The sequence below is a fragment of the Dermochelys coriacea genome, chromosome 19 (assembly GCF_009764565.3).
Source record: "Dermochelys coriacea isolate rDerCor1 chromosome 19, rDerCor1.pri.v4, whole genome shotgun sequence".
NCBI classification, from domain to species: Eukaryota; Metazoa; Chordata; order Testudines; family Dermochelyidae; genus Dermochelys; species Dermochelys coriacea.
Genome location: NC_050086.2, coordinates 16071321 through 16082655, shown reverse-complemented (window position 1 = coordinate 16082655; position 11335 = coordinate 16071321). Strand labels below are relative to the sequence as shown.

At 54.1% G+C, this 11335-nt stretch overlaps 1 long non-coding RNA gene across 2 annotated transcripts in view; it reads left to right on the top strand.

Annotated features, from left to right (window-relative positions):
* Positions 1-257: 257 nt before the first annotated feature.
* Positions 258-11335, top strand: part of LOC119845446 — a 60215-nt gene continuing 49137 nt past the window's right edge. For both annotated transcript variants that reach the window (XR_005289594.2, XR_005289593.2), the window contains exon 1: positions 258-434. This is a non-coding gene — a long non-coding RNA (uncharacterized LOC119845446). The remainder of the gene's footprint in view (positions 435-11335) is intronic.

Sequence of the window (11335 nt, the reverse complement as noted above, 5' to 3'; positions counted from 1 at the left end):
CTTCGGCACTGCTCAGCAGCACTGACTGAGGAGGCAGCCAAGGGGGGACTTGGGGATATTCCTAAGGGGGGCTCAGGGGCTTCTTTACAGGGGACTTGTCTGGAAATGGCAGCCCTGATCTCTGACCCTCAGACAGGCTGGGACAGAGAAGAGATGCTCTTGTGTTTGGCACAGGGATAGAGAGCAAGATTAATTGCAGGGACTCTCCCCCTGCAGAATGAATGGTATGTCTCTCAGGCAGGCAGCTGGTACCCCAAAGCATTGTGAGTGCAGTTCAGCTAGACAAGGAGATGTCTTAGTGGCTGTGCTGGTCCAGGGACTTTACTTGGGTTTCCTGCAGCTCCCGGCTCCTTGGGCAGCAGCTGGCTTCTTCATTTCACCCCCTTATGGTTCAGCAGCAGGATCAGCCCCTCCATTTCTCCCCATTGCATTTGGTAAGTGTTGGGGCTCTGGCTTGCCCTGGCTGGGGAGCTGCTGGGATTAAGGGAGAATGAGGAAGGGGAGGAGTATTGAGGGGTGGGATAGGCATTGTTCCAGGCTGTCATAGGGTGCCCCAGTCAATTTCACACACAGGGGAGGGAGGTCTTTGCCCCATAAAGGGGCTCGTAGGCAGCATGCTGCCAGGTTGGGGGAATAAAGGGCAAAGAAGGATGAAGAAGCAGAGGGAGAGAGATGTCAGGACATGGCTGACTCCAGATGGATGAGGGGTTGGGGTGGTAGGACATGTGTTTGAAATGCAGGGAAATCAAACTTTCCAGTGGATTAAAATCACAGAGGGCTGATGATGCTTCCATCTTTGTGAGTATGTAGGATTGATGCCCAGACACTACGTTCACCCAGGGGTTACAAATACCCTGGACCCAGGGAGAGGTAATTAACAATTGTCAGGTAGTAAGGGGTCACAAATGCAAAACTGCTCCAGGGACACGGCTGGTATTTCTTGTAATCTCTAATCTAAGTGGTGCCAGCAGCAGTGGCGGGTGTTGGACAGAACCAGGGCATGCCAGTGTCATGGCCGGGAGTTTTCTGTTTGGTAGCTGAATAATCCCTGGTGTCTGTGCTGCTGTGATTATTTTGTGATATTTGTGATTATTACACCTGGCTTGGAAGGCGGCTCTAGAAGTGTGGTCACAGTTTGCAGGTCAGGATGTGAGGATGAGTTAAGCTGCGGGATCTGGTGTCAGGGAGCTGAGAACAGGCTGAGTGATTCCTTTTGACACACAAATATACTGTGTATGATTAAAAAATATTACAAATGAGCAACTAAGCCCCCAAACACTAAACATTCACTCCAGATCCCTATCATTCCAACCCGCCATCTCTGTCTTCCAAGGTACCTGTAACCCCCACCCATGATCCCTATATTCCATCTCCCCCTGGTCCTAGTTTCTCATTACCTCAGAAATCACATCCTATCATCCAAGGCCTGATACTTTGCGCCCATGGACCTCATATCCATCCTATCCTAGTTCCCCATCACCCCGAAAACTACACCCCTATCACGCAAGGCCTGATGATTCCCAATACTGGTCCCCATTACCCCCAAACCCACACCCCTATCACCCAGGCTCCATCCCAAATTCCCATACTCACCCCATCACCTTACCCCCACTGCAGGTCACCATGGCCACCCCCTCCTATCTCCCCATCACCCCCAAACCCATACCTCTATTGCCCTCATGGCCCCCACCCTCAGAGTCCTTACCCCAGGTTCACCCTAGCCTTTCTGTCCCAGGCTTCCAGAAGGAAATCAGATTTCAACAGCTATGGGAACAGAAATGGCTCCAGCAATGCTGAGCTGTGTGTTGTGATGAGAGCTTGAATTCAGGGGACTTGCTGGTCACCCCTAGACCTCCTAGCTAAAAAGCAGCACGGGGGGTGTGTGGTTCCCGAAGCTACGCCCTGCCTGTTGGTAGATAGCACGAGCATTCCTGGCTTCTTGCCTTTCCTCCCAGGCGCTCTGGGAGCTGTGTGTGGAGGATGAGGCTACACAGAAATGATCGTTCCCTTTCCAGACACTCACAGTTTCACCAGGGCAACGGCCTCTGTGCTGCCCTTGCCACTTGAGTGCAGCAGGTTTCCCCTGGAATACCCTGTCTCCAAGCCCCTGGCACCCAGGCCCAGCCCGTGCCCCCTGACCACATGGGAATCTTCCAGACAGGAAGGCAAAGCAAAGAGGTCCAGTGTGTGGGGTTCCCCTTGCATCACCCATTTGGGGGAGGTGAGTGCCTTGCCCCCTCTCATCCCCCACGGAGTGGACAGGGGGTGTGACCATGTGAACCTAGTGTGGCTCTTGGGGCACTGAGCTGGGATATTCACGCAGCTGCCCAGAGCCCCTGCATTGCTTTCCAGGACCTGCCCTTCTCTGCTAGCACTGCTCCCCTGGGCTGCCTTGAACCCTCCAGCGCAGCGGGGGAAGTGCTTGGTGTAATACTGATGGGTCCAGCCTGACCTTACATGTGGACATCCCCGGAGGTTTCCAGGGATTTGTGTGATCCTAGATGGAGAATGGCCATGCCCCACGGCTCTGCCCCACACCACCTCCCCCAGCCACCGAGCTCCAGATGTAAGGAAGGGCCTTTCAGAGAGCTGGGGGTGGGGTGAGAATTGCTTTTAGGCTCAGCCCCTCCCTTCCCTGCCAATCGAAAAGTTCCGTGATTTCCCCGTCCCCTGCTGGATTTTCTAAAGGCCACGTTCTGGCCCATGGTTTGGAGCTGAAGGACACAATGATATGCAGGAATCATTTCCACCAGCCGCTGAAATGCAGCTATTGCTGGGGTGGAGTGCGGCAGTGGTTGAACAGCAGTTTAGGTCAGGCAGGGACGATGACACCCAGCAGGGCTTGGTATAAATGGCGGGAGTGATGCAACAGAGGAAGAGATGGGCTCATCCCCCCACCCAGCAGGAAGACTCACACATGGCCGGTGCTATTTCTGCCGCCATAAAAGCCCTGTCTCCCCACCCCCCCAAACCCCCAACCTCCACCCAGCAAGTCCGGCTGATAAACCGGGACCCAACGCTGCCCTTAAATGCAAGTGGCCCAGGCAGGCCTACGGTCTTGCTCTGCTGCTAACCGCGCTCTGAGGTCTCGCACTTGCCGATGTCCCTGGAGGTAGATGGCGTAAGGTGGCATGCGGCCGAGGGATAAGGAAGGTTTGGAGAAACCTTGTGCCTGGAACTCTGGAGGCAGGAGCAGGAGATGGGAGGCTGAGGAGGATGTGAGGTGGCAACTGCAGACTGAGCTGTTTTCCTCAAGCCCCTGCCTTTAATTTCACAACCTCCTGCTATGTGCCAGGGCAGCCACTTAATGAGATAAGGGGTGGGCCTCGAGGTGCTCTCGTCGCGGTGCTCAGGACTGTTCCTAACTAAGACCCAGCTACTGGGGATGGAATTCAAAGCTCAGCCGTTCAGAGGCACATTTCCTCCTTGGCTGGTAGCTTTCACGAGCCCCAATGGGCCAGATGCTGCTGTCAGTTACTCTGGCTCTGTGCCAGTGTCACAGGGCAGTTTGGCCCTTAATTTCAGGTCTCTCACGAGCATGCAAAACGCTGCTAACTTGGACCCACTTACACTGTCTTGGAATTGGGCCCTGTGACTCTGTCTGGGCTGAGGCTGGGATATTAGCTGGAGGGGGACAGATGGGGTGCCCTGGAAAAGGGCAGCAATGTAATGTTTGTGGGAGGGTCTCTGATCACTCCAGGAGAGGAGCCCAGAATCTGGACCCACTGTGTGACCACAGCCAGTATCCCAGGAAGAGCCATTCGGAACTGATGAGTCACCTAGTGCCCAGGTCCCACCAGTAAACAGCACGGGCGGGCGCGGGGGAGTGTGGTATAATAGAGAAGAGGATGGTAGGCCGTGATGGGATGCACCCAGTTCACTGCCGTACGCTTGATGTCCAATTGCTGCTGAAATTCTCCTGCCAGGACTAAACTCGTAAAAAATACTAGCTGCTTCTGAGGAGCTCCAAGCTAGGATCTAAGCGTCTTGATTCCCCTGCTCTGCCCTCTAAAGCCCAGTGCCTCCTGGAGCACCTTGATCTAGTGTGCCTTGATCTCCTGACAGGTGCTGTGGGCTCCTTCTTTAGGTCCTGGCTTTGTTTAATCAGTGGCTTGGGTCCCAAAATGCTCAAGTGCTGCCTCTGAGCCAGGAATCTGCAATCATGGGCCCAATCTCATACACACGCCAGGCTTTATTCTCTTCTCTGGGGGTCCTGTTGGGTCGGTGGAGCCTTGTGGAATAGCAGGGAAGGCCCTGTAATATCTGCCTGGAGGGGATGGCACATGTGTCAGGGAATCACAGCCTTTGAGGGGGAGGAAACAGCTGGAGGCTCAGACAGGCCTGGGCAGGTAGGTCATTCCCTCCCATGGGGAGCGAGACACAGGTATAAGACCTTGGAAAATTTCCACCCTCCTTCCTGGAAGGGAAGCGGTCACATCGGTCACATCGCACAGGAGAAAATCTGCTGAGTGCAAAGGGCCCCAGCGGGGGAGTGATGACGAACAGCATCACACTCCGCTTCTGACGAGAGACTCCCTGGGGAGTCCCTGAGACACCAGCTGTAGGCACGTGGCCCAGGAAGCCATCCACTGGCTCCGGTCCCCAAAGGAATTAGCTGGGAGTTTGCATATGTTCAGCCACGGAGGCAAATTGAGTCACTTCCCCTCTGACGTCTGGGTGTCTATTTCCTGGCGGGTGTTTGTGACTCGGAACGAAGGCTCTGAGGAGGCCGGCACCAGGCGAGACGGGGGATTGGTTACTGGGTGGGGAGTAGCGGAGGTGGAAGAGGAAGGGACTGGCTGTGAGGGGAGGCCTGGGAAGGAAGTGGTTGCTTACTGGATGGGAAGCCGTTGGTTCTATGTGGGAGGAACAGAGAGACTGATTCGTTGGGGGGTGGGGCTGGAGAGGAGTGGGTGTTGAGAAGAGGCATGTCACTGGGAGGTGGAGCCAGAGGTGACAGGTTAAGTGACTTGCCCAAGGTCCCACAGGGAGTCTGTGGCTGAGTCGGGAGCAGACCCTGGTGCCCAAGCCTGTGCACTAACTGCACCTCTCCTGGTGCACCCTGGTCCTGCCTCCCTTGTCTCAGATCACCAGACTCAAGCGCAGGAGACACACGGCTGAGAGGAATTCATCAGTGGTGCCTCTCTGCGTCACCCTCACTGCTTCATGCTGCCCCGCATTAACTGTCCTAGCCAAGGACAGCCAGCCAGAGCCCTCGCCAGAACTCCTGGTGCTGCTCCTGAACCAGCCAGAAGGGGCTCCTGTGAGCTTCACTGGGCAGCCTGTCTCTTGCAGATGGGTGGGGGGCCTGCTACCTTCGCAGGCAGTGCTCTGCATTTATTGCAAAATCCGTGCACTCAAAGCGGGTCACTGCCTGCCTGAGTTGCAGCCCAAAAGCCAGCTCCCTGCCCTGTAGATCAGTGTTTCTCAACCAGGGGTCCAGGGCCCCCTCAGGAGCTGCGAGCAGGTTTCGGGGGGCTACCAAGCAGGGCCAGCATAGATATGCTGGGGCCTAGGGCAGACAGCTGAAGCCCCTCTGCATGGGGCAGAAGCCCAGAGCCCTGCCATCCAGGGCTGAAGCCAAACCTTGAGCAATGTAGTTTCCTGGGAGCCCCTGTGGCATGGGGCCCCAGGCAACTGCCCGGCTTGCTACCCCCTAACCTAATGCTGGCCCTGGCTTTTATAGGCAGAAAAACAGTTGTTGTGGCACAGGTGGGCCGTGGAGTTTTTATAGCATGTTAGGGGGCCTCAGAAAGAAAAAGGTTGAGAACCTCTGCTATGGATGACTCCAGCTCCACTGCAGGCCTAGGCAGGGAACCTGCCTCCTTTTGACCTTTGTTCTCTCTGGGAGCAATGTCTTTCCTAGCCCCCAATAACAGAATACATCCAACCCCTCATCTCTGTCAGCAGCACATTTCTGGCTGATACCTCAGCATAATGGATCCCCTGCTCAGAAGCCTGGACTGGGGAGGAAGGGTGCGGCAAACCCAGGGTGTGGCTTGTACACAAGAGGGTGTGGATCATACACACAGGGCACAGCATGGCATGGGGTTTGGTAGTGTTTGCAGTAGATCGGTCTCCCCCGAATGCTGATTAATTAGGACTTCTGGGCCCTGCAGAAACGTGCTAGGTGCTTTACAGGGCAGATCCACAAAGGTATTTAGGCCCCTAACTCCCCTTGGTTTCAAATCCCTAAGGACCTTTATGGATCTGGGCCACCCGCCCCGGCCAGCCTCGCTGTGCAGTGAGGACGTGGCAGCTAGCACAGGGAAGCCTGACAGCAAATCCAGGTGTTGCGTTGGCCAGCAGGAGCCTGGCTTTGAGTCCCCCGCCAGCCTGTTTATTGGTGACGTGCTGCACTGTACTGTTGGAGGAGACGCAGGTGTGATTCTGGTGCCCAGGCTGGCAAGGCCCTGGGGGGCTGCAGAAGGCTGATGTTACTGTGTTGGCACACAGGTGTGTTGGAGTGAGGGGTGGGCAGCACGCCCAGCCTGTGGAGGAGGCTTTGTGCCGGCTGTTTGAGGAGCAATGCTGACGGGGTCTGGCCTGTGCAGCTAGCGGGACGGGGGGGGGTGACCCTGGACAATGGGTGGCGGAGTAAAGTCAGGGCCTGGTGGGAGTGGGAGATCCTTAGACCTGGGCAGAGAAGTAGAGGAACCTCCCCTTCATGGATCCTCAAAATGATCCAGGCCCATGCGGCCTATAGTTGAGTCCATTTGTTAGCTGCTGCGTTCAGTTCCCGAGCTCCCCTCCTGGGGCTTGGGAGCCGGGTCAGCCCTGGCAGCAGCCCTGAGCTGAGATGGAGAGTGAGGGCCAGGCTGGCGGTGGGGACGCCAGGCATCGTCTCTCGTTCCCCAAGACATCATGAGCAGACTGCAGCCCTCTCGCAGGAGAAGAGGGCTTGTCTGGAGATGTAATTGCTGGCCAGGCTCTGTATCCGCTACACAGTGCTGTCCCCGATGAGGATGGTGAGGCAGTCGAGCCAGTGGAATCTCAGGGAGCGGAATCTGTTGAGAATAAAATCAGGCCACAAAACCAGCTCCAAGCATCTGAGCTAAAAGGACTGTGGCAACCAGATCAAAGAGGCATCAAGATCAAAGCTGGGCAGTGTGGCCTAGTAGGAGGGGTGGGGAGTATGGGCACTAGAGCTCTGTGCGACTGGAAGGGAAGGAGGTCTCATGACTGAAGCCCTGGCTTCGAATCTTCTCGTGAATCTAACATAGGCTTCCTCTGCAGCCATGGCCGAGAAGCCCTGAGGGCTGTCGCACGGGTTAGGAGGTGCCGGCTGGAGGAGTTTGGCCCCCAGATGCCGTTTTCAGGATTTGTGGAGCCCTTGTGCCAGCGTGGCATTCCCCGCGCAGCACTGCAGGGTGCGCTCCTCAGCACGGAACCGTTGCTCTGCAGACGCGGCCAGTGGGGGTCTGAACCATGCTGAGCCTCTGACTGAGGCACCAGATTCTGGGCTTTTCCCCAAACGTTTCCTAGCTCTCCACTGCTCAGCACAGGCTCCAGGACTGAGCCCTGCAGACTAGAGGAAAGGGGCAGTCTCCGGCCGCGAGCCACACCCAAGGGCACTCAGCCTTCTCCAGCTGCTGGAGAGCCGCTTTGGCAGGAAGGGAGCCTGCAGCCAGTCAAGACTGAAGTGGATTTAGAACATGAAAATGTGGGTGACACGTGTATTACATAAAAGAATAGTTTGTGCAGTCATCAAAGCAGCTAATAAAGGTTACTATTAGATCAGCTGCCTTGCAACTGAGACACTTCATAGCAGAAGTTTCTATTTTCCTTCAGGGGCTAGCAGAGCAAATCTAGATTTCACCTGTGTGTGTGTCACACTGTCTGAGTGTGTGGAGGGGCTGACATCTCTGTATGTGTCTGTGTGTGCCTGTCTCCCCTCCCTCCCCCCCATTATCTAGGGAAAGAATCCAAGGGAAGTAACGAAAGTTGACAGCAAACAAAAATCACCCAAGAAGCATGTAATAGTGAAGAATAACTGTGATTTTCAAACCAGACAAGGGGAAAACTCATCCCTGCTGCCAGCCATCAAGGTCAGTGGGAGGTTCAGCTGGTTGAGCCTCAGCTGACTTTGGGCCTTGGGCTCATTACTGTGATTGTGAAGATCTCTTAGGTGATCAGCAAGCAGGAGTGAGAGAGAGGAGAAGAGAAAGGGAGGGAGTGGGAGAGGTTCGGCTGTGAGGGGAAAGAGCAAAGGAGCTGAGTCTGGCATCTCATCTACCCTATGCTAGTGGGAGAACTTGAGACAGGAGTGGGGGACAATGAATCCCTCTGCTGTGTTCAGGGCACACCCCTACAGGGGCACTGCAGGTGGGCGGCCATGGCTCCATGAATATATTCATTCTCTACATGTAATGTTATTCTGCGCTGTTAAACAGTCCCTGAGTTCCACCTCAGAAGTGGCTACATTTCAGAGACAGAAGAAGCGATTTTCTTATCTACTGCATGCTGTTTAGAAAGTGCTTTGGGCTCCTTCAGGACTGGAAGGTGCTATAGAAATGTGAGTTTCTGTTCTATAGAAGGGAGAACTTTTATGAAGTCCCCATCTCCTCTCTAACATCCATCCATCTCCATCAGCGTTAGCGGGCCAGACACTGCAGAGGCTTTCGGAGTGCGTCTAAGGGATGGTGGCACATGAACAGGGCTCTTGGAGTCAGCTTGCTCAGCTCTTAAAGGCTGCCCTGTGAGTGCACATCCTATGGGGGAGGGGGGAAGATGCTGACGCCCGTTTGGGGACTGTGGCTTAATGGATAAATGCCACCTCTGAGGTACAAGCCCCGCAGCTACTTCAAAAAAGGGGCCATTCTGGAAAGTTTGGACAGGTGGCAAAACCTAATGAACATGACAGCTGGAGAGAACATAGGCCATGTGCACCTATTAGGACACATGGGATTTCCTGGGGCTCCATGACCTTCCTCCAGGCAGTAGAAGGGAAGTGACAGGTGAAAGCACACGCCTCCCTGCGTGCACGTGCACACGCCCCACTGGTTAACTCAGGAAAGGGTTTCTGCCTGGCAGATAGACGTGTTCCATGGCCTGAGGCAGTGTGGGGCCGGGTGGGTGGAAGTCACCCCAGAGATCACAAGTGTTGCTAGGCTGCACAAGCTTTCCGTGCCTCTTATAGCAAGAGCCAGGGTGTGGAGGAGAGATGCTGAGAAGGATTTGGCCCTGGGGGGAGCAGGACGAGCTGGCTAGGAGTAGGGGGCTATCTGGGACTGCATGCAAATGCAGTTGCTCTAGGTGTATCCCCACCCCAACCCCAGCCAAAATCTCCCAGGGGCCTCCTTTTTTCTAGGAACGATGCCTTGGGCAAAGCCTATGAAGCTCAGAAAGGATGAGCTTTAACATTTGCTCCCAGTCCCTAAGCCTGTTCCTCTGTGGCTACCTGACCGAAACCCAGATCCTCAGCTGGTGTAAATCAGTGAAGCTCTTTGAAGTCAGTAGACCTACCGCAATTTATACCAGCAGAGGAACTGGCCCTAAAGCTGTGGCGTTAAATGATTGGCTCAGGCCCAGTTCCAGTCAGGTTGCAGTGGGGACTGAGGCAGGAACCCCATAGCCCGCCCGTGATCCTTCCTTGCTGAACGATTGCAGTAGTTGCACTGGGCTGGGATTTTTTAAAAGGGCTAAAGGAGGAACCCAACTCTGAAAAATCCCAACCTTAGTCTTTGCTCATCAGCTGAGATCTGGGGGTTAACATCCCAGCAAGAACCAAGGGAGCCATTTTCAAGCCGTGGCTCTCCAGGAAGGATGAGAAGGAGACACCAGTCACCCCACAGGAATTATTAAACGTAAAGCCCTGCCCCCAGCCCATGCACCCACCCCCTTGTCATCGGAGCATCGGGAACGATGTAATCTTTTCCACTATGGAAGGAGAGGAGTTTGGAAAGAGTGCCTGGGTCCTCGAATGGGGAAGGTTATTAGAGATTGCAAAATTTGCTCTAAATTGCCACCCCCGTCTTCTGGGTCTCCCTGCCCGACCATCTCCTCAGTGGATGTAAATCAGCACAGTTCCATTGATTTCAGGGCCAAGGATGAGGATGTAGCCTGTTGTCTTGTAGGGTATGTCTACAGTGCACTCAGGTGTGACGGCAACAAGGGCAGACATACCCTCACTAGCTTTACCTACCATAGTACGGCTGAAAATAGCTGTGCAGATGCAGCAGTGGCAGGCTTCAACATGGATTGTACAAGCCCCCGGGGACCTATTTGCATTGCTGAACCCTATTACTCTGCTATTCTTAGCCATACTAGCATGAGTAAAGCTAGCGCAGGTATGGGCTACCTGAGCTCCCATCATACCTTGGATGTAATGTAGCCCTACACAGAGTTTACAGTCTAAGAACATTTGTGCATGCACATATGCAGTGTGGTATTCATGAGTGTCGGCATGTCCTTGTCGGAGTGCAAGCATACATGTGTGTTTGCCTGTGTGCACAAGCACATGTGTGTGTGCATACCTGTATTTGTGTGTGTGCTCATTTTTGTGTGTGTGAAGTGCTCTGTTGCATTGCGCAAGCATGTGTTTGTGTGCATGAGTTTTTATGTGTGCTAGTTTAAACATTGCTTGTGTTTGTACACTTCTTTGTTTTGCATAGGTGTGCATGTGTCACTGTGCAGACACACTTTGCACGTGGACATTCTGAGGTTTGGGGTGTGTATATTTGTGTGTGTGTAAATATAGCTAAGTTTTTGTGCAGTGGGGGTGTATGCATATTAATAGATATGAACATCTGAGTTTTTTAGCTGTGTGTGTATCTTTGTATGTGTAGGCTGTGAATGCCTCTGTGTGTGTGTGTGTGTATTTGCATATATATGTGCCTGAGGGGTTATTAGCTTGTTCTCTGCTCTAAAGACCCGTCTGATGTGTTCAGCATGGGGTGCCCTACGTGGAGCGTCCAGGGGACAGCTGCCCAGGCTGCCTTGGCTCAGGAAATGCTCAGGTGTGGCCGTTACCTCTCCCTCATCACCCCCCACGCAATCCGGCAGAATCATTCCGCCTTGCAGGGCTTAATAATCTCTCATTTCCCCACAATAAACAGCCATTCCCCAAATACTGCTGGTGACTTCTCTCAGTGCTCCCAGACTGGGATGGCGGTGGTGGGTCCAATTAGCACGCAGGAGTGTTGCTGGAATAGCTAACATGGAGCAATACAAGCTGCTGGCAATTACAGAGCTGTTCACTATGGAGTGTATGCTGGGGCTGTTTCCAGTCCATGTTTGAATGTCCCAAGTGATGGGGCCATGGGTCCTTTTCTTGAGATGACGTCACACCCACTGAGATCTCACTGCCAGAGTGGTTTTCCTGATATTCAGCCTA